Below are 24,712 nucleotides of genomic sequence, written 5' to 3' on the forward strand. Positions count from 1 at the left end.
AAGGGTCAACAAATGGCTAGAAGTTTATTTGCGTCATTTTTGCCATTACACACAAAATGCATGGGACCATTGAACACCATATTAGAGATTTTGGGAATTTCCCAAGTCCCACTTTTAATGAATGTCTTACTTTTGTGAATGAAAGAGAGCACTATGTTTCTGTTTATCTTTAAAAGACACTTTGTATGTTACAAATATGAGATCACACATCTTGAGAGCTTAAATGATGAATGTAAGCTATGTGGCTATTAGGAGATTCGGATTTCACCTCTATCTTTTCTAGCATACTAACAAAATATGATGTTGTATGGTGGTGGAACATCAAGGAGGCTTAACTAGTATATACCTAGGAAATTTCCAAGTTTAATGTAAGAATACAAAGGTTTGAAGGAGTGCAAAGAGAATTTAGAATACAAGAGCCTTAAACATTATATGAAATTATGTTATCATGGCCAAAATTTATAATGTTATGGATTTGAAGATATTATAATATGATTTTTTTCTTTTAGATATAATCATTTAAAGTGACATGTATAAGTTTCATGAAGTAGGACCTTAAAAGAGTCACCACTAACTAGGTGTGGTTTAATAACTTGATCTAATACCATATAGTAATAAGCTTGGATAACCTATGATATAATGGTTCTTTTTTTTATGTAAACCAATAGACACAAGTATGTTAAATACTTTCTCACCCCATTTGCATTTTTTGTATATATATGTATGATATATTAATTTCTTTTGTTCAAAATATATTTCTATCTTGACAATATATGGACAAGATGGATATTGGCTTTGGCCAAAATCAACTAGCTTCACACTTTGACTAGCTAAATGAACTTTCATATCATAAAATGAAGATTTATATACCAAGCTAGAAGTTTATGATTTTTCTAAGACCAAAGATTTAACCTTTGACCAATGGTTTGTGTTTCCAAAGAAATAGACATAAATTTAATTATTAATTAAGACTTACTTATTAGCTAAGACATAAAGTACAAAATTGAACTTAAACCACTTTATAAGAAAATTCAACACAATTAACTAATGTTGTAAGAAGCTGGGAAGAATAAGGATTTAGTGTACAAATAATATTGATGTTATGCCATGTCACACTCACATTGGTATAAAAGGAGATGACATGTAATTTTTCACATCTTTTGACACATTAATACAATTACTATCCTCTCCCATCTTGCTCATAGCTTCTATGGCTTCTCTCTCTTTCTTGTCTTTGTCTCTCCAATTCTAGTCTTTCTCTCTCCTTGTCACTCACTTTCTCTCTCTTATGTAGTCTTCTCTCTTCTCTTTCTCTCTCTCTAGTCCGCTCTCTGAAAAGTGGTATCAGAGCATTGGTCTTAGATCCATTTTTTCCTTCTATTTTCAATCCTATTTTTCCCATCAAAAAATCAATTTCAGACAAGTACTGGACAAGACACTGACTAGTGGAGGGTTACAGACCATCTACAATTAGTAAGAGACTACATTTGGAGATCTCCAAGGTCAGATATGGTGGAGGATGGCTAAAGTAGCAAGTCGTCATCAAATTTCATGCAAAATTGGAGGTAGCTAGGGTAAAGGAGAGTTAATCAGGCTTAGTTTGGGGTTAAACTGTGGTTACTTTTCAAAAGAGGTCTTCTTTTCCTCTTTCTCCACCAAGCTTCCATGGAGTTCTTCAGCAATGATCTTCTCTTTATTCACTGATTCTTGCTCTCCTTCAACAATGGCATGTCTATTGGCCTTCTAGGCATCAAATGCTACAGGTTGAACACCATTTTCATGACTAGAGGAACAGCCAAGTATGTAAGACAACAGCCCAAAATTTGCGCTGATTTTTTTCAGCCTGTTCTTCACCAATCTTTAGCTAATCTCTAGCATTGATGCTTCTCAATGATCTTTGGCATTGTTTACTTCAACTCTCTGATGTGTAGACTCCAAAATGGGGCTATATTCTTCATCCTTTCTCTCTCTTGAAACCCTACATGAACAATCCATGGGCAGTCATGAGAGCTTCAGCCCAAGCTTTTATTCTTCAACAATTTCTTAAGGATTCTTCATCAATTCAGCCTATGGTACCATTTCCGTGATGAGGATTCTTCAACAAATTGCAAAGATTTCAACTTGTGGAGGACATTAGAGCTCATATTAAAGGTTTATTTTGGGGTTTTCCTTCAAGAGGCTTGAATCTTTGGTATTCAAGTGTTTAAGCAAGCTCGGGGCATTGATTCTTCACAGATTTGATCATATTGGAGCTTATATGGACTGGTTTAATGGATATTTCAAGCTTCATGGTGGATTTATGGTGGATTTTGAAGAATTCTTCCATCAATGGGATTGGAGCTGACATCTATCATCCTCTTCAAGCTTAATCAAGGTATTTCTCTTGTTTAATCTCTGAAATCTCTCAATAATCCACTTGCTAATGTTTTTCCACTTGTTGATGAGAGATTATTGATCAATTAATTCTCTGAATCAATCAATAGATCAGAGATTAGTACTATTTCCATTAATCTCAGCCTATTCCATTGAATTTCAGTATTGATTCAATCATAATCTCATCATAGGTATCATTTGCTAAGTTTAATACATAACCTTGACTTGTTTGGTTGAATTCTTTTGCCCAAGCTAAAATATTGTAAAAAGGGTAAGTACTAAAGTAATTAGTGAGTCACTGAATTGCATTGGTAAGACCCTTTCCTTATCCAAATTTTCCAGATTTCATTCAATTGTATCTCATGAAAGGGGCTAAATGAATATTTTAGCAATGCATTTCATGCTGGTTGATTAGAATAGAATGTCATTTCCATGTTGATATACCCACCAAGGAAAAAGGTGGATGCTGGGGGAGATAGTGGTCCAAAAGAGAGGTGACCCTCCCTCATTATCAAAGATCCCGAAGGGGTGCAACCAACCGATCCGGGGGGACCTTTGCCCAACTCCAAGGAGCTTCTTGAGATGGGATTCATTGAACCAAGTTCTTCACCTTATGCATCTCCAATTTTGTTAGTCAAAAAGAAAGATGGATTTTTCAGAATGTTCATTGACTATAGGGATCTTAATAAGATCACATTGAAGAATATGTATCCAATACCCAGGATTGATGATTTGCTTGATGAGCTCAAGGGGGCTCGATTCTTTACGAAGATTGATTTGAGGTCAAGGTATCATCAGATTAGCATGCGAGAGGGTGATGAAGTCAAGACTACTTTCAGGACTGATCGAGGGCTCTCTCATTTCTTAGTGATGCCATTTGGGCTTACAAATGCTCCAGCTACTTTTCAAAGCCTGATGAATAAGATTTTGCAACCCTTCCTCTTTCAGTTTGTCTTGGTGTTCTTTGATGACATTCTAATTTACAGTAAGACTTTACAGGATCAGGTAGCACATATGAGGAGGGTTTTTTATGTATTGAGACATCACAAGATTTTTGCTAAGGAGAAGAAATGTTCTTTCATACAGACTAAAGTGTAATACTTGGGACATATTGTCAGTGAAAAAGGGATACAAGCTGATCCTAAGAAAGTGCAATGTATAAAAGATTGGCCAACACCCACTACTACTACTTCTCTTAGAGGATTCATTGGTCTATCTTCATTCTATTGCTGATTCATCAAGTATCTGGCTATTGTAGCTCCTTTGACTGACAAGTTGAAGAAGGAGGCTTTCTTTTGGGATGCTCTTGCAGATAGTAGCTTCAACTAGTTAAAGGGACTCCTTACTTCTACCCCTATCTTAGTTTGCCCAGACTTCTCCAAAGAATTTATCATACAGTAGTCTGATGCCAGTGGCTATGACATTGGGGCTGTTTTGTTACAAGATCATGGAGTGATTGCCTTTGAGAGCCGTAAGCTTACAGATAAAGAAATGGCCATGAATGTTTATAACCATAGGAGATGTTGGCTATCTTGCATGCAATAAAGAAATGGCACCATTACCTGTATGGCAGCAAATTCAAAGTCCAGAGTGACCGTAGGGTTCTTAAGTATTTCCTTACTTAGTCCAATCTTACTCCTAAGCAGCGTAGGTGGGTAGCTACACTACAGAATTATAATTTTGACATCACTCATGCAAAGACAACATAGTGGCTGATTCTCTTTCTCGTATGTGGGCTTGCAAAGTTTCACTACATAGTGATTGGATTGAAAAACTACAGGAGGCTTATCTTTTGGATGAAGAATTTAGCTATATTTTTCAGAAATTACAACGAGGTCTTATAGAAGAAAACACGCATTATCAGTTTAAAAATGGCCTTATTTGGTTGAAAGGCAAGATTGTCATTCCTTCTACCTCTTCTTTTACATGGAAAATTATGGAGGAACTACATTCTTTGCCTTTAGTTGGACATCTGGGAGTTTTCAAGACCTATAACAGGATCAACAAAAGTTTCTATTGGAAAGGACTATGGAAAGATGTCAAGGACTTTGTCATGAAGTGTATGCCTTGTCAGTAGAATAAGGACAACACCCATAAGCCAGGAGATTTGTTGCAGCCATCACCTATTCCTACAAGTAAATGGACTCACATTACCATGGATTTCATTACTGGCTTGCCTACTACCAAAAAGGGATGGAATAGTATATATGTAGTGGTAGATAGACTCACCAAGGCAACCCATTTCATTCCAACCAAGTCCTAGTTTACTGCTTCACAAGTGGCAAGTCAGTTCATGGAGCAAATCTTTAAACTACATGGATTACGGCAAGTGATTGTTCATGATAGAGATTCAAAGTTCATGAGTAACTTTTGGCAGGCGATATTCATATCTACGGACACTAAATTGACTCCTTCTACAGCCAATCATCCACACAGATGGACTTATCTTCGCCATTTCTGCTATGATGTCCAAAATTCATGGGATTCTTGGTTACATTTGGCTGATTTTGCCTACAACAACTCTACTCATGCTAGTATTGGAGTTTATCCCGTTGAGGCTATGTATGGCTACAAGGTGCCCTTATCCACAGTCATCTTTAATGAAAGGATCAACCCTCATGGGAAGGAAGAGTTGGAAAGAATGCAAACCCTTCTTTAGCAATGTAAGATGAATCTTAGGAAAGCTCAAGACCAAATGAAGATGTATGCTGATGAGAGGAGGCGGCCTTTAGAGTTCCAAGAAGGAGAGTTGGTCTTATTGAAGGTGCCCAAGTCTAGATACTCTGCATTAAAAGATGGATCTAGTAATAAGCTTGCTCTCATAGATTTTATGGCCCCTACCGGATCCTAAAGCGCATTGGAGACTTGGCATACAGGTTAGAGCTCCCTTCTTCCACAAAGATTCACAATGTCTTTCATATTAGTTAGCTCAAGCCTTTCTATGGTGATCGAGTTGATATAATTGATGAACTACTACCTATTGATGAAGTTCTTATTCAGTATATCCCAGAGGCTGTTATAGGTCAGCAAGAGAAGAAGCTTTGATCTTGTTCTATCATGGAATATTTGATCAAATGGAGAGGTTTACCACCTAAGGAAGCTTCTTGGAGGCTTGATTCTATATTGGATGAGTTTTCTTTCTTAAGGGATACATTAGTGAAGCCTATTGATTATGGAGCTAGTTTTGGTGCAGATAGGGTCTTAAGCTAAAAAATATTTTTTAATAGTATTGTTGAGGTACAAAGCCTGAGAACTATGTCAATACCTAACAACCCTATCATTTAGCCTATATGCCAAGCCATTCCTCCTGACAAAGAGTACAATCTACATGGCCAAGGTACTCCAAGGTGAAAGCTCTAACAAACGATGAGACAAAGAACAAGCCAAGATAAAGGACTATCATGCAAGAAATGGGTGCCTTTACTACCAAGATCACCTTTGTATTCCAAAAGGACAAGAATTCAAGGCCAAGGTCTTATGGGAGATGCATGATGGTCCAATTACTAGATATCTAGGATACACTCATGTGCGTAATACATTTTTCGAGAGCTATCACTAGCCAATACTAAAAAGAGACATATTGTAGTATGTAACCCAATGCTTAACTTGCCAACAAGTCAAATTAGAAAGAATCAAGATCCCCATGGAACTTCAACCCTTGAACATCCTTCAGATGAAATGCAAGTCTATAAGCATGTATCTTTTACTAGAATTATGTGCTATCATTGGATATGATATTATCATGGTATTAGTAAACAATCTAACCAAAGTCCCTCATTTGATTTGGGTCAAGAACACTTATAAATAATTTGATATTTCCTGAGTCTACATCAAGGAGATATTCACATTTCACGGACTACCAAAGAGTATAGTTAGTAGAGACCATAAATTACCTCAAACTTCTAGACTTGTTTATTGCAAGCCATCAAAACAAAACTATGCTTCACTATCACTTATTATCCACAAAGGTATGGCCAAACTAAGAAAGTGAATCAAACCATTGGAGACATCCTAAGATATTATCAAAAGGCAAAGGATTAAGACTATGGATCAAACATCTAACTCTTGTAAAATTCTCTTAAAATGTTATCCATCGATAAAAATCAAGATGTCTCCATTTTAAGCTTTGTATAGATAAGACTATCACATGCCCTTGAACTTTTTGGACCTTACTCTCAAGGAGAAAGCATCCAAAGCTACACTTAAAGAGATGGATAAACATATTCGAGCCATTTTGTATGGTACTAAAGCTACCTAAGACCAATAAAACTCCTATGTAGCTATTAACCCTCAAACGAACGAAAGTGGAAAATCCGGAAAAGCTAAAGCAGAAGACAAAGACAAAGACCAAGGCAAAGAGAAATGGAAGACGAAGGCGCGCCAAGAAAAATATGGAAGCACAAGAAATGCAGAAAAGTCCTAAATAAAGGAAAAGGACGCACAAGAAAAAGCGTGAATCAATACTTTGGTAAAAGAGCACAAGCGCCATCATCGTTTAATTTAAAGAGCGCCGGGCTCTCACCCATGCAATTTGTAAATGTAGACAGGCAGTGGAAAGGAAGCTAGGAAGATAGAATGACAATGGGAAAAAGGGCCTAGGCTATGGCCCTAGACTATGGCCGGCCATGTAAAAAAGGGGAAAAGGGGATGACCAACCAAAAGGGATTTAGGGTTTTGTATGTAAAGTTGAAAAGTGAATGAGAAGCTCATTCTTGTGTGTGGCAAAAAGTGGCTCTCCTCTTCTCCTTCTTCTTCTTGTTCTTGCTTGCTTGAGCTTGTGCTTAAGAGAGGGAGTGTGAGAGTGTGAGGGAGTGAGTGTGTAAGGGTGAGGGACCGAGGAGGAGAAGCTCTCCATCTTCTCCTCTCTTCTTCTCTTCTCTTCTCTTCTCTTCTCTTCTCTTCTCTTCTCTTCTCTTCCCTTCCCTTCCCTTCTCTTCTCTTCTCTTCTCTTCTCTTCTCTTCCCTTCCCTTCTCTTCTCTTCTCTTCTCTTCTCTTCTCTTCTCTTGCTCGCGGTGATGGAGCTTGGAGTGTGGAGCTTGAGGATGGAGCTTGCTTGAAGCTTACACTTGGATTGTGGAGCTACCGGAGTGTGTGGGAGAGGAGGTAACTTGAACGGCATGGAGGTAAGCTCACTACACCCGTAGATATGGATGGTGCGTCGGCTATGTGAGAGGTAGCCATAAGTACTCGGCTTGGAACGCTTGAACTAGTACGCGGTCTGTGGGTCTTAGCGGTTGAGCGAAAGCTCCCACATTTTGATTCCGTTTCTGGGACCAACGGATTCAAGCCTTGAGTGCTTGCGCACTTCGAATCAAGCATCAAAGTAAGGGTTTTTCCCCCGAACCAGTGCTTGAGGTAGATAGGTAGGAAGCGAGGGAGTTTGAAGAGGTATTCGATCTCCTTAGCAAGTAGGTTTTTGGTTTTTTGGATTTGCAAAAGCATATTGGAGTAGGATAGTTATTTGCTTTGTGATTTGGATGCATTAGAGTAGGAGAAAACAAAGAAAAACAAAGAAAAACAAAGAAAATAGCATTAGGGTTTACTGTTGCAAAACTAGGCAAAATAGGGCAAAACATGGCAAAAATCGTGCAAAAAATGGTAAAAAGCTCGCTTCTGATGCCTAAGATCGGCAAGTGAGTGATTGGGGGCATCAACACCATACCCGGGAAGGGATATAAGAGCCAAGAGGCCAAGGGAGAGCTCATTTGTGACCATTTCAGTGAGAGAGAGAGAGAGAGAGAGAGCCATCTCACGATTCGATCCGATCTCACCATCGATGAGCCTACCACTCTATTCAGGTATATGAATCCCTTCCCCTATCCCCCTAGATAGGATCTAGAGGTTTATGCTACTATGATTGATTAAATTGCAAGAATCGAGCAAAATCGACCTCTCACTGTCATCGTCGCGCCGCGTTCGGCCCGTCCAAGCGGCCGCTTCTGGGCCAAGTCCCAAAATTGGCCCTCGGCCCTCTTTCGTTCCAGCCACTCGACCCGAAACCCTAATCGGCCCTTGGCCCAAACCTACTCGGCCTGTCCGAGTCGACCATTCAGACCATCGACATATTCGGCCCGTCCGAGTCAAACTGTCCGAGCCATACGATTCGGCCCTCGGCCACGTGTCATATTCGACTCTTGGCCCAAGTGCCTCAGCCCGTCTGAGTGACCTTCTCCAACTTGACCATTCGGGCCGTCCAAGCCAACCTGTCCGAGTCACGAATTTGGCCCTCGGCCCTTCCGAGTGACCCACTTGGACCCTGCAATTTGGACCAGCTGGGTCGAGTGTAAATTTTCATCAAATTCTCAGAAATTTGACCTGACCCAGCTAGAGCTCAGCAGCGCAAACTATCGAAAGTCCTTTTGACGCTCAGAACTTGATTCTGGCACCACACAGAATAGACGAAATCATAGGGAGCAGCCGCTTAGCAGCTTGAAGTAGGCAGCAGCGAGACCCAGAGACCTAGACACGCGCTGAGTAGTTAAAACCTGATTGGCCAAAAACAAACGAGGCAACATATTAGAAAAACGTTGAACCCCAAAATTGATCCCAAAGGCTACGTAGAGCTAAAGGCGCATCACAGATTCATCACGGGGCTGAAACTTAGAGCAAGTAGTTCAAACTTTGGCTAAACGGTCCTCCAAATTGCTCATGGTGGTTATCGTAACGGCCCTGCGAGCCGGGAGGGACTGCCCCCCCCCCCCTCGGACCCCCATAGAGGGGGCTCTGCCCCCTCTGCACCTCCCCCAAGTAGGTTGGGGAGAAAACGCGCGCCGTGATAGATCCTCCAAATTAGACCCTAATGTAGTAATGGCTCTACACAAACATGGATTCTCACTAACAAAAGAGCAACCAAAAGCCCATACCCAAATCGAGAGAAACAGAGACCCTAGAACCTCAATGGGCCAATCTAGCCAACAAGGGCAAAAAGGCCACACTGCAAAAATACATACGTATTGCATTCGAACTGCATCTAGTCAAAGCAGAAAGCAACAACATCAAGCTACAATAGCGAGAATGACTAGATATGACAGTCTTGACAATAGATGCTCCTTGAATAGCACTGCACTGACGAGCCAAGACATCAGTGGAGAATCCACATCTGATCGTGCAATTGGGGACTCAAGGGCATTTGTCAGAAGACTTAAATTTACAAGCCAAGACCCGAAAAATGAAGACATAGTATCACCTACTTATCTTAGGGTCAAACTCACCGCAAAAATAGAGCATACTATCGATGCTCTGATTGATGAAGGAGCAGATTTTAATGTCTTGACCTATGAGGCATGGGCCCTACTAGGCCAACCAGGGCTGATGCCGACTAATGCAACTCTTAGCCCTTATGGGGGACCTCCACAAGCACTCATAGGGAAGTGCAATATCCTTGCAACAATTCAAATTGAAAGCTTGCCTATCCTATTTCATGTTCCTCCAAATAGTGCTAAATATGGTAAGGAAACCCTCTTGGGAAGACCCTTCAAAAGGGCGACCAAATGTGAGGCTGACTATGTAGCATAGAGGATACACTTGACACTACCGGGTGTGAGGATAGTCACAACCTTTAGCAAGGATGACCTTATCGAACCTCGAGGGAAAGGCAAGGAAGGTGCTAATGTAACAGCCAAGCCTACTAACGAGAGCAAGGACTTGTTGGAAGAGTTGATATAAGCACAGGTCGAGCAATGAAAACCAGTGAGTGAGGCCATGCCTGAAACAAGAAGGTCAGGAGACAATGATACGGATGGGCTTTGGACTTACAAATATCATAGGAGACCCCAAAAGAAGCCCAAGCCTTATAGACAAAGGCATCGATGGAGGGTTAGCACAACGCCAAATCTCTTAGAGATAGAGCAACTAAAGCGACTATCAAAGGGCCAAAGTCAATTTGAACAGCATTGGTGTGAAAATCGCGTTGCCATGGCCGAACTAGGAGCCCAGATCATGACAGTCTCAGAGGAGCGATTGGCCAAATGGCGGTCTCAAAGAGACCCAACCTATGTGGCACCAACTTCCCTTCGAGTGTTGACTGCCATTCGAGGTATGGACTTAGCTGAACCTAGCCAAGAGAACTCTCTGTTTGATAAGGTTCTCACTAAGGAGGAGTTACATGTTGCCAGTAGACTTGGACAAGGTCCCATGCTACTCGATGTTGCAAAATATCTATCGGTATTGAGTAAGCTGCCATGAGTACTAGATGCATGTGCCACGCTCCAATACAATCCAGAGTTCTACAATTGGCTTTTATCCTCACGAAGTGATATGGATTCATGGATATGTATGTAAATAAACAATGACTTTTGTGACCCTATATAGACACTATCAACACACACAAGCAATAATAGTCAAGCGCAGGGAGCAGAGTTGGGATCAACAAGCTAAGCTCGTCAGGTCCTCCTCTCACCACATATTTAGAAGTTGTGTGACCATTTCCACCTCCGGACGGAGGGCATGCACCCCTCATTACCACCATAGGAAGCCCCGACCAACATCTCTGATGGTGTAGACAGGGTGCAGTCCCTTTCTATACACCTTTTTCCCTCTCCGGTCTATCCTTTCGAGGATGAGCCCTACCCCAATCCATGACCACCAGTCCGCGTAACTTAGCATGAGCCAAGATCTGCTAATGGCTGGAGGCTAAATGAACATCATCATGGGGGCCATCCCTCTACAACAAGCAATGCATGCCTCACCCCTCCCCTTCTCGTCATATGCGCTTGATAACCCACACTATAATCCCTTACATGCGATTGGTTTTATCCTGTATCAAGGCCTAATCTTTGGTTCGCATCTTGCAGATCCCCCTACGAGGAAGACATGGAGCACCTAGGGCAGTTGTCTTGCAACGACACTCTCCGCTATCGACGGGAACATGCAGCACACGCCCCTCCGTTGGTGCGCTATGTGCCTACCCTGAAAAGGTATGCAAAGAAACGAGGTCCCAAGCGACACCGCCCCGGACATAGGCGGAAGAATCCCCAGGTCAGGGGAGTAGAAGCTCAAAGAAGCACACAATGTGTGGCAACACCGGTTGTGCAAGCCCCCAACAGGAGCTCGGGCACCAGGTGCTCAAAGGCTGAAAGGGCAGCTCGAGACAAGGAAGAATTCGATGCATTGTTCAAAAGCATCTTGGAAACGGTCTCAGCCAGAGACTACACCATTCAGGTCCCGACCGACATCTTCCCTGCCCAACCTCACAGGAGCCCCTCACCAGCAGAGCCTCAGTCACCTAACCACCCGGACTCACCCCGCCTTGTGCAAATCGAGTAGCCCCTATGATATACAACCAACTTAACAAGCCATCTTGCTATAACTTTTTATCTTTTGATGATTAAAGGGGCACGCTCCCCACTTGTACACACTTCCTTTACGTATCATTAATATATGCCATGTCTTTAACAAGCACTGGAATAGGCATTGCAATCAGCATCATAGCATCTTGAAAAGTTATATCTTGACATGATTGCATTTGTTCGTTGTACTTGACGCACGCGACTTGCGTATACTCTCATGAAGTGACAAGTGGATGCAAGATGACACAGGTCTTCGTGCAAACGTGTTCAATGCCCAAGTCACCGCAAGACCACCAACCGCACAAAGAACCGCAACAAAGCCATGCTGCCGAATGCGAAAAATCACCCTTGCGAGTGCCCACATCACACGAACCAAAGCATAAGTCATGGGCTAGGCTCTCTTCTTGGGTCAAGCTCTACAGTGAGCTCACGATGGTTGTTACCTCAATCGTACCAACATTGCAACAATGGCTTCTCTAACAACGAGGCTAGGGCACAATCATCACTGGCATATCCATTTCCTGAGCCTTCGAAGCTTGACATTTCCCAACCCATTGAAAGGCTGATAGCCTCAACATATCGCAATGGTAGAAAGAAAGAAAAAAGGCATAAGAAAAAGAAACAAAAAAAAAGAGAAAACAAAACAAAAGAATCAAAAGATAAGAAGCACCCACGATCACAGCACTGCACCTAGGGGTCCTCAAATTAGGTGCGTCCAGTGACCTGGTCGGCTAGCTCCCATCCCTAGTCCCCTAGCCCCCTACCATCACCCACAATAGTTTAGGGCACATCAAGGGCAGGACAAACCTAGGGAGCTTGTCTCACCTATGGTTAGACCTATCCCTGACCCACTTGCACAATTCCCTCTTGCACTCTGCCTTAATACCATTCCAATGAATTGTGGTAAGCACCGCACGATTGGCCATGAAAAGTACATCGTCCTCATCAAGCAAGTCCAATAGCTTCCAGCTACCGAAAATGGGGTGTCCCTGTATTCAATTATGCTACGACATGCAGACAAAACATAAAGGATATCTCATATACCTTCATGTGTACTTCTTCTCAACATGGACAACTTTGCTTCATCCACACATTATTATGAGAAACTAGCCCGCAGTCATCTAACTGCGTAATATCTAAGTATGCACGAGCACTCGCATAATATCTGCACTGACGTATATACACAGTTTGGGTCCTCAAGTACAAGACAATACTCTTAGCTTGCTTAGATTTCGACCTGTCTCCCAAACTTATTGCACTATGTCTTGTGCACAATAGAGAAGACTAGCACTACCCCTAGGGAGAGACCACCTATGAGAGTTTTTCAATTGCAGGCCCTCCAAGAATCGTCATGTGCCAAATCCCCAACAAAGAATAACCCTACCACCAGCCACCAACGTGCCCCCAATGACCTTCCTCCATACCACCACCAACACTCCTCCACGGCAGCCACCAATGTCCCTGCCACCCACATCTTCGGTGCATGCTAAAGCCTGCTACCTACGCCAGTGAGTACCATGGGACTGGCACTCGTCTAGGAGGGGGGTAATGTTTACCCTCAAACGAACGAAGGTGGAAAATCCAGAAAAGCTAAAGCAGAAGACAAAGACAAAGGCCAAGGCAAAGAGAAACGGAAGACGAAGGTGCACCAAGAAAAATATGGAAGCACAAGAAATGCAGAAAAGTCCTAAATAAAGGAAAAGGGCGCACAAGAAAAAGCACGAATCAATACTTTGGTAAAAGAGCGCAAGCGCCATCATCGTTTAATTTAAAGAGCGACGAGCTCTCACCCGTGCAATTTGTAAATGTAGATAGGCGGTGGAAAGGAAGCCAGGAAGATAGAAGGACATTGGGAAAAAGGGCCTAGGCTACGGCCGGCCATGTAAAAAAAGGGGAAAAGGGGATGACCGCCCAAAAGGGATTTATGGTTTTGTATATAAAGTTGAAAATTGAATGAGAAGTTCATTCTTGTGTGTGGCAAAAAGTGGCTCTCCTCTTCTCCTTCTTCTTCTTGTTATTGCTTGCTTGAGCTTGTGCTTGAGAGAGGGAGTGTGAGAGTGTGAGGAAGTGAGTGTGTGAGGGTGAGGGACTGAGGAGGAGAAGCTCTCCATCTTCTCCTCTCTTCTTCTCTTCTCTTCTCTTCTCTTGCTCGCGGTGATGGAGCTTGGAGCATGGAGCTTGAGGATGGAGCTTGCTTGAATCTTGCACTTGGATTGTGGAGCTACCAGAGTGTGCAGGAGAGGAGGTAACTCGAATGGCATGGAGGTAAGCTCACTACACCCGTAGATATGGATGGCGCATCAGCTATGTGAGAGGTAGCCATTAGTGCTTGGCTTGGAACGCTTGAACCAATAAGCGGTCCATGGGTCTTGCCGGTTGAGCGAAAGCTCCCACAGTAGCCCTCCAAAGGACAATACAAATCTTCAAGGAAAGGTGACATGGTTCTCTTAAGGGTGAAAAGAGCTCACTATCCCTGGGGAAATATAAGAAGCTCAATCCAAGGTATTGTGGACATTATAAAGTAATCAAGGTCATGGAAGACCAATCTTACAATATCAAGCTACCACCCGATCTCAAGGTACATAAGATGTTCCATCTAAGCCTACTTGCACCCTATGTATCTAATCTTGGATATGCACTTGATAGCCAATTGTAATGAATAAAATTTAATCCATACAAGTAAAATATTCAAAAAATTTGTGTATTTTAAAATAATTCATTTAATGTTGAAATCATGAAAAAGTATATGTATTTGTCTCAAAAATTAAGTCAGTCTACAATTTTACGTCATGTTAATTTGACATCGGAAGTGCACTAGGTCATACCTATAAGAAGTAGGGAAAAAGCTATAATGTTTCCATGAAACAATAGATAACCAAATGAGGATACACAATTTTTGCCAAAGTATGGTTACTTAAGTTCAATTCAAATTTTTCTTTTAAAATCATTAATTTTTCTTTCCAAATTTATGTAAATGGTCATATACACATTAGCTAGATGTATAAAAATAAATTCATGATTGTTAAAAAAGACTCGCAAAATTGTTATTTTAGCTTTAAATTTTGTATCGAATCAAATTTTACTTTTTAAAGACAAATTTTAGTCAGATATTTTCTTTTTAAAAATTAATACTGGTTAAAAGCAAGGGTAGTCTCATGCACTGCATGATTAAAGAGTACTTAAAAGCATTGTTTTGTAGTTGCAACATGCCTACTTTTGTATTTTGAATGTGAGGATTATCTTATCCTAGAAATCCATGCTTATGATAACCAGATGGTAATGAGATTATGAGGGTTCTATCCATTGAGATCTCCACACCAACTTGCCTTAGCATCTCATAGGGGATGCTTTAAAAACTCACCTTGTGGGGTGAGGCTTCTATACTCTTATGGGAGCTAGGTGTTTTTCCTTTTCATCACTTAATCATTTGATAAGGAAAAAGAATGGTGTGTAAAGTGTTTCCATTATGTAGCATGGCTTTGGAGACTCATGAAAGCTTAGTAGGTCTTTAATCTCATATATTCCCTATGACCATAAAAGGACTACACTCATATATGGCCCACAACCTAGTGGGGTTGGAAGGTCCCATCCCACTCAAGATGAATTTTCTCCACTCTTGAAGACTCATGGTTGTGTATAAACTTTATGAATTAATATGAAATATGGTTTTTCTTTTTTAACAAACCATATGTGATAAATTAATAAAAGAAAGTTATTTTTATGTGTTCAAATCATGTGTGATAGCATGCCTTGATTAGATATCTAATGTAAATCCATCAAGAAAAGTGGTAGGCCTTAGTCTTAATTGTTAATCATTTATGCCTAGGTGTACCCAATAAGTCAAGTAGCTTTCCTAAAACACTATATAAAGATAGTAGAATATGATTCCCTAATTAAGAAGGATACAGCCAGTCTAACACCACTTTAGAGGATTGAAATGCAATTGAATATATGGGTCCTAATAGCCATGGAATTTTAAAAGAGAACTTCACTAAGGTTCAATACTATATTAGAGAATTTGAGAATATTCCAAGTTCAACTTTCAAACAAGGAATAAAGATTTGATCGTGTGGCTAAATCTTAGTCCCTTATGTGAAAGTAGGATTTGGTAGGATTGCCTATTTCACCTTCAATTTCATATTGCCTATAAATTTTAACCATGTTGCCAAATATTTACCATATTGGGAATTGCCAAACTATTCCCTATTTGATTTTACTCTCTTTGAACCATTTTTGGAGGTAGTCCACTCTCACCTTTGATTGGTTACAATGTGACCCTTCTTAGGTGTGGAAGCTAGATGCTATTAGTAAAAAGAATTGAAATAGGTAGGCATAAGATATGGGAGCTCAATCCATCTTCTTCTTCTTTCTTCATTCTCTTCTTCTTCCATTCTTTACACACTCCACAATGAGTATCTCACAAAGTGGATAGATACTCTTTTGACTTTAAGGTCACTTTACACACAAACTCACTTTATTTGATGCATACATAGGATATGAACATAACCTAAGACATGATAGGTGCAAATGATAGGTACAAGATGTGGAGGCTCAAACCATCTCCTTCTCCTTCATTCTTCATTATCTTCTTGTTCCATTCTTTACACACTCCACAATGAGTATCTCACAAGTGGATAGATACTCTTTTGACTTTAAGGTCACTTTACACATAGTCTCACTTTATTTGATGCATACATATGATATGAACATAACCAAAGACATATTTTGCAACAATTATAAGTGACTATCCCACACTTCTCCTATAAAGTAGAACTAGATTTCTTGTGCCCAACTGAGTGAGGGGAGACTAGATAGTGATGCAAATTGACTCAAACTTCAATTGACTCTACTAGAGGACTCATTCAAAGGCATCTCATATGCATCCCATAACTCATAAGTCATAGAAAATTTTGTAAAATATGTGCTTGGAATCATGAGGTAGAGCATTCAGTCTCACTTCAAAATCGTGATGTACTCCTATAGTCAATTAGGATGGTCTCTTGATTCAAGCCATTATGAGGAGGATATATGGCTTCAGGCTCAAGTGTTCTAGACAAGGTTTTCTCATATGCATCATAATGCTTACTTATTATGATTTTGTTCCACTATGGTTCTAAGTTCTAGACCTCCATGAAACTTGCTAGGAACCTACTTAGGGTGGGCATATATCTTGAATCGCATATGGAACTCATAGAAATTCCAAAAAATGTCTTAAGGTAAGAGATACCAAGGGAAATCTTCAAGCTTAAAGTATTTTTGAAGAAATAGAGAATAAAATTTTGCCTTTACTTTACAATGCCTTAAATTATATGAACAAACTAGACTACTAGTTTTGGGAAGACCACGGCTAAGCATAGATAGTTCCATCCAAGATTGGGGACAAGGCCTTACTACTCTCTATGGTAAGAGGGGTTTGAGGAAGAAGTTTGGTAAGGTGACCAAGAAAACATGGAGTATTAAAGTAAAGGGGAGGAAGGAGCATGATGATAGATCTCTCTTACATCAAAGAAAGATTTGCTAATTCAAGACTTTATCATAGGCTGAGATGATCCATGATAAAGCTCAAGAGCTTATCATGGACTTAGAAAGCACCCCTTTGCGCAAAACATATGAAATGGAAGCTAGAGCTAACATGATTAAAATTCTCAACTCTCTCACACAAATAATCAAAGACACCATCAACAATCCACATGCTTTCTCACCACTAGGATAAAGGCCATTCTCTTCGAAAGATAAAGTAAAATAAAGAATTAGGTGTAGACACACTAAAACAAAGAGATAGGTACATGAAGGAACAAAGAAGAAACAAGACAAGTCCAAAAAGAAAGAGGAATCTAGAAAGAAGGATTAGGACAAGGGATCTGGTGAGAGGGATACGCGAAGAACTGGAACAAATTAGACTAACAAGAGGAAGTTGAACCAAGGGCATCACTAGAACACTTGAGTAACAAGAGATTTCTCAAGTTTAAAGACCCAAAGAACAAGAGGATTATGAGAGAAAAATTAGAGTATCCTTTGAGGAATAAATGAGAAATGAAAATGCCTCCTTGTAGTGCAACAAAGTGCTAGTAAGGGCCCAAGAACAAGCAAGTAGTTCATGCAAAGGAAATGAGAAAGTTCCTGAGAAGAAACCATGTTTTGGGTATAACATGCCAAAAGAAATGCTTGATTTTTCCAATTCTAAGTAAAATTTGTAAAGAAATTAGCTAATATCGTGAAGCTACTTTTAGAAAGAATCCAACTAGTAAAATTACAGTAAACTCCACATCAAAGGCATGTTGACACCAAAACAAATGCTAAAAGCCAACCATTTAATGTGATCAAAGTGCAAGAAATTACCTTTGTTCTTAATAAGGGCATGCATTAGATGACAAGGACAAGGCCATAAGAGAGGTGACAAGAGATAAAAAGGTAGCTAGATGAGGAGAAATCACTACATCAAGCCAACAAAAAGAAGGCGAGATAGACAAAGAGATCCTTGAGGCCACTCAAGAGATCCAAGCACCAAAAGGAAACTTGGAGGTGCAATAAAAAATCATCAATATCATCAAGAGAAAATAAAAGGCTTGAAAGATGCCTTAGAGACCCAACAAGCATTTAGTAGTAGATAGGTTGTTGAGTTACATGTATAGCTAGCTCAAGAGTTAACGAAGACCACTATGCTTACCACTAAAGTCCAAAACACTAAGCAGTCTCACAAGTAGCTAGAAAGGGCCTTCAAGGGCATAATGACACCATTAGAGCCTCCTTTTTGCATTGTACAAATATCTTATAGGAAAATGCAAAGTAGGCCTAGGAGAAGAGAAAAATCATTTTTCAAAGGTTTCTCTCTAATCTCACACGAATGAAACTCGAAATAGATTTATTGAATAAATAGAAGGTGGTGATTGATCACCTTACATTCATTTAGCAAGGAATGTACTTGAATGTAAAAGTTAGAGCCCAAGTGGAAGCACACAAGTGGAAGAAAGAGCAAAGCAAGAGCTATGGTGGATGGACAAGTGTGTGTGTGTGTGTGTGTGTGTGTGTGTGTGTGTGTGTGTGTGTGTGTGTGTGTGTGACATCTTATGTGGGAACTCCAACAATCACAATGTGTGATCGGACTTCCCTTATTCAATCGTCTCATTGAAAGAATAAAGAATAAAGTGACAATGATAAGTGCCTACAACTTGCAATGTATAGGTGTGCGGTGTGTATAGTACATACACGATAGTGTAACCAAACACCTTTACCCCCAACAACCTCCCAATTAAAGGCAAATGTGGCTCAAGTGAGGAGAGAATAAGAAAAAAGTGACAAAGTAAAAATGTACATAAATAACAATAGGATAAGGAATAGATGTCATCTCATCCTACGCCCATTATCTTCCTAAGAAAGACAAAGCATTCCACTAAGAGACTTTTAGTGAGAAAATCTATAGAATTCTCGTTAGTTCAAGATCTTAACAAGCTCAATAGACTTGTCCTCTACCATCTCCTTGATAAAATGATAGTGCACCTCAATGTACTTTGTCTTCACATGGAGGATCAAACTCTTGGCCAACTGAATAGCACTCATAGAATCTGAATATAGTGTAGGACTAACAGTAATACCAAGGTCTACTGCACCATACGGCCTAACCATATGACCTCCTTGCAAGCTTCAATTTTGGTTGCAACATACTCTAACTCAGTAGTAGATAAGGCTGTGCATTTTTAAACCCTAGACATGGCTACAATATACTATGCCTCAAGTAGATAAGGTCATGCATTCCTCACATTAGACATCTAAGAAAAAGCACCTCTAGCAAAAGTGAAGACATATCTAATGGTGGATTTTTTGCTATCTACATCTCTTGCATAGTCAGAGTCAGTGTAACTCGCAACTATAGTATCCTTATTACCATAGCAAATGCACATATCTATAGTGCCTTTCAGGTTCCTCATGGTATCCATCACGGTGTCCCAATATCATTGGCAAGGTGTACCCATATAGCGTGCCATAACTCCCACTACAAATACTATATTAGAGCGAATGGCTATCATGGCATACATCAAACTACCCACTACGGATGCATAAGGAATCTTGGCCAATCTCGATCTTTTGCTCATTCGACTAGGGACAAATTAGCCTAACTGACCTTCACATGAGAAGGTAAAGAATAGCCAATAAGCTTAACATCCTGCATACGGAATCCCTCAAGCACCTTCTATATGTACTTCTAATGTGATAGGTAAAGGAGTGCCTTAGAGAAATCACATGTGATATGCATGCCAAGAATATGTGAGTCCTACCTCATGTCCTTCATCTCAAAGCTCTTTTGGAGCTGAGTCTTCAAAGGATCCAACTTATCATGAGCTCTCCCAATAATTAACATATCATCGGCATAAAGTACCAAGATAATAAGGCTACTATCACGAGCCTTCTTCATGCGTAAACACGAATCCATATCACTACAAGTATATCCCTATGAATGCATGAAAGCATCAAACTTATGATACCATTCCCTAGGTGCCTACTTAAGGCCATAAAGGCCTTTTCTCAACTTGCACACTAGGTGTTCTCTACTCTTTTCCATAAAGCCCTTAGGCTACTACATATAGATATCCTCATGCAAGTACCCATGTAGAAAATTCATTTTTACATCCACCTAATAAAGGTGAAGATCTAGCCCCTAGACTCAACCAAATCAAGGGCATAATAGGAGGGAATACCCAAGTATAGAGTTGTCCACCACAATTGCAAGCAATAGACTACCAAAGTACAATGTCTACTCTCCAAGAAAATGTTGAAAACTATAATTACAATAATGCTGAAATAAAGGGAGAAGTGTATATTAATCCAACTATGGGACAATAGACAAGAAAGCAAGCTCCCGCTGCCAAGGATATCCAAGTAGCAATCAAGATATAAAGAATGCAACTAGCAATGACTAAGTATAGACCACCAATACTAAATACTGTCATGAACTCAAAGTGTTAGTAAACCATACATCCCATAAGCATATACATCATTGATAAAGTGCTAATAGAGGTAAGTGCTAATGTCCAAAGCATAAGGAATCAAATTAATCCACAAGTGCAAGTAACTATGTCCAATAGCATAGAAGAGAGCATATACATGAAAAAAGAGTCCCACTATCTCAAAGAAGCAAGCTCTGCCAAGTAAGTACAAGCATCTCCCACTAGAAGAAAATCTAGAATGCAAAGCGAGCAAGAAAATCACAAGATATATACATCAAAGTATCTAGGAAGCCCAAGCACATCACAAATACATCCAGGAGCATAAGTGTCCAATGAAGTTTCAATACGTATAAATGACCGAGCACAAAATCTCAAATTAATTGACCAAAGCCCAAGCACATCAATGACGTAGATCAAATCCAAGTTCCAAATCAAATCCAAGTTCCAAATCATGTCATACCTATATATTGGGGTTCATACATCAATGCTAGACATCACTATAGACATATCCGAAATACCATGTAGGTACAATAGGCATTCAAAACATGAATCTCACTGTTGTATGCTTGTTGTTCAAACTATTATGACAATAATAAACCTCTATAAAATTGAACTAATCAAGCTCTAAAAAATCCAAATAGCATCCAAAGGATAACGATACCATCTGGGCACCAAAATAGCATCCCTGAAGCATCATACATACATTATGGAATTTAGATTTGCTCTCTAAACCAGAACTTTTTTCTTTTGTGTAAAAGATAGAACTAAAAATTACATAGAATCAACTCTATGAGCACTTCAATCTGTAGCTCTTATTGTGCTCTTCGTTTCTAGCTATAGGATACCTAAATCCTATATCGTATGCAAAAGTTATGACCAAAATACAAAAGTGAGGTCAAGCTCCCATAGTTGTCCATGACTTTTGCAACATGCTCTATATCTACTCACAGATAGAATGGCTACTTCTCAGCTCAATAAGCACTAAACAAGGTGAGCTAAGCCCTAGGAAGCTCCTCAACAATCTGGGAGCTAGTTGGAACAAGTCGAGACAAGGGAAGACAATCGCACTATTTCGAAGGAACATCAGTCGGCTAAACCGCGCTACTAAACCTCTTAAAATGTATGCAAATCACATTCTATATGTTAAGATGTGCAAATAAACTAGCAACTTAATTAAATATATTTCCATTACAATCCCACAACCCCTATCTTCTGGATTTAGATTGATTGCATAAATGTAGGGAGATTTCGTGAAATTTTTCCATAGAAATGAGCTCTAAAACATGTACTTTAACATGTAAATAAACAAAAACTCTCATTCTTCACCTTCATTATACACTCACAAGAATTCTTCTAATTTTTCATAATTTTTTATGCCTAAACCTTATTTTTTCCTAAATTTGTCTCTTTTTTTACTATTTTTCATTAATCTTGTCATTTATTTCAACATAAATTATTAATTTTTCTAAATTTCATGACTTAACAGAAGTATTATCCATGAGTGTATCATAATTCATGCCATATGAACATCATTTGAACCCCGAAATCCAAAAGCAATCCCATTTCAAGAATTTCTAACATTGCATACATCCAGCAAACATCTTTAGACCATTTGCAATCATTTTCTCATCATATGCACTAACGTTTCATCATTAAAATTAAATAATAATCACTTACTCAAAAATTTTCATACATACGTCTTATATTCAAGGAAATGGATCCATTGACACAATTATCCAACCACCAACGCTTCCAAATCACTCGATCTATGTCCCATTATTCTTCTGAACCATCATCCATCACCAATTCATCAAATCAGCCCTAGCCATATGAACAAGGAACAAGGAGAAGAGAGAAAGATTGATTTTTTATCTTGCCAAATAGTACATCATCTCTCACGCAGATCGAAGCATTGAAGAGCAAAAAATTGAAGCATCCAATGCCCAGGAGTAGCGAGAGAATGATTGCCACGGTCCAAAAATCTAAATTTTGGGGGGATGGAGAAGGCGCCAAAAAAATGCACCCCCCCCCCCCCCCCCCCCCCATGTTGTTCCATTTTTTACTTTGTTTCCTCTTCTTACGCACGATTAATCACAAGCTTTAAATTATCTAGTTCATTTTGTCCTTTTCACACTTAAGCAAAGTGGTTACGACCCAATAGAGGGGCCAAACAATCTTGAAATCTCGATTTGATTGGACATGTGCCTTCCTAGCATCAAAATCTATCACCCTGGCCTTCATCACATGCTTTCTAGCTTCTGGATTTGATAATTACTTCATAATGCCAAACATTGTAGCCATGAAATGGGGGTCAAATAGACTCAGTCTGACAAACTGACACTTGTCTTGGATTCCTGGTGTCGAAATGCATCAAGGAATACTCCAACTCCTTGATCCACAACTGTTTCATTTTGTACCAAAAATGTTTCTTTTACATGTCTCAGGTTCTTTTTACACTCAAAGTTCGGCTTTAAAATCCACTCTCAATTGAAAGTGAGAGCCTAAGTGGAAGTAAGAGCAAAGAAAGAGCTATGGTGGATGAAGTAAGAGAGCAAGTGAGAGAGACACCATATGTGGGAATTCCAACAATCACAATGTGTAATAGGCCTTCCCTTATTCAGTAGTCATTGAAAGAATAAAGAATAAAGTGACAAAGTGACAAAGTGTATATATGTGTGATCATAGTGTGTGTAGTAAATACAAGGTGGCATAGGCATAGGCACCTTTACCCCCCAACAAAGAGCAATCAAGGCTACCATAAAAGTAGCAAAGAAGGAGGATTTTGAGATTTTCAAGAAGAAACTTGCAACAATAAAAATAGTTCTCTAGTACAATTTTGGCACTACACTACCAAAGACAGTTTGATTGTACCAAAGGAGATATTAACCCCAATGCAAGATAGAGGAAGAGGAAGCAAAGAGAATTTGAGAAATTTCAAAAAATTCAAAATGCGGAGCAAAGCAAAAAAAGGTAGCCCGACAGAAGGATAAGAGGAGAAAAGGCCAAAAGAGCAAGAGCAACCTTAAACGTTAGGCAAAGGTGAGGCACATTTTAAAATGAAAAGGCACCCCCAAATTTTTGTAAAAGAGCACCAGGCTCCCTCATGTGCAAGTTCTAAAGAGTAGACAGGCATAGGTGAAGGCATAATGTAAACAGAAGGGAATAGGAAAAGAGGACCTTGGCAAGATGACCGAACATATAAGAAAAGAGATGGGTACCCAAGGGGATGAGGCTATGTATAAAAGCCAAAAAGTGAATAGAGAAGCTCATTCTTGGTGTGTTGCAAAAGTGTTTCTTCTTCTTCTCCTTCTTCTTGCTTGTTTATGCTTGTGCTTGAGGAAGGGAGTGTGAGAGTGTGAGGGAGTGAGTGTGTGAGGGTGAGGGATCATGGTGGAGGCTAATGAGCATGGAGCTTGAAGGTGAAGGATTGATCTTGCTTGAGCTTGCATCTCAGATGCCCCTGACGTGTGAATAATTGAAGACTGAGGTAATGGCCTCATATTCCTAGGCAGCAAATCAGAGACAGTGAGAGTCGAGATGGACACCTGGACAACCACGCTAGCTAACTTAGATGCCATCTCCTATATCTTAAAAGGAGACACCCATGCCAGGAATTCATGTGAACAATTGATGAAGTACATTCCCTGCCCCGAAGATGAGCGAAACTGGATGCACATACTAGCCATCATCGACCTATCATTTTCGAATGAGAAATAAGATTATAAGCAGGCTACAAGAAAATTCAATGAGTCCCATAGAACCACCGCACAGACTCCAACGGGTAAGACTCTACCATCAGTACCACTATGTATGATGGCCAAAAACCCTAGTAGGCAACAAATGCCCACTACTTTTCATGTCCTATTTAGCATATTGGAACTCTACCCAACTACTAATCTCAAGCCACTCCAAGATCTCATGGATAAACCAAAATGGCAATGGACCAAAGTGCAAGACCTAAACCTTAGATACAATTGGGCATTGATCATGGATGAAAAGAGAGTTGAGAATGGAGATCCAAATGACAACAAGCAGTCGAAGAGTAGCAATTTAGAGGACGAGTACGAGGACTACTATTCCTCAATTGAAAGAAATGAAGAGGAGGCCAG

The sequence above is a fragment of the Lygodium microphyllum genome, chromosome 3, assembly GCF_053477565.2.
Source record: "Lygodium microphyllum isolate KBCC chromosome 3, Lygodium_microphyllum_v1.1.10, whole genome shotgun sequence".
NCBI lineage: Eukaryota > Viridiplantae > Streptophyta > Polypodiopsida > Schizaeales > Lygodiaceae > Lygodium > Lygodium microphyllum.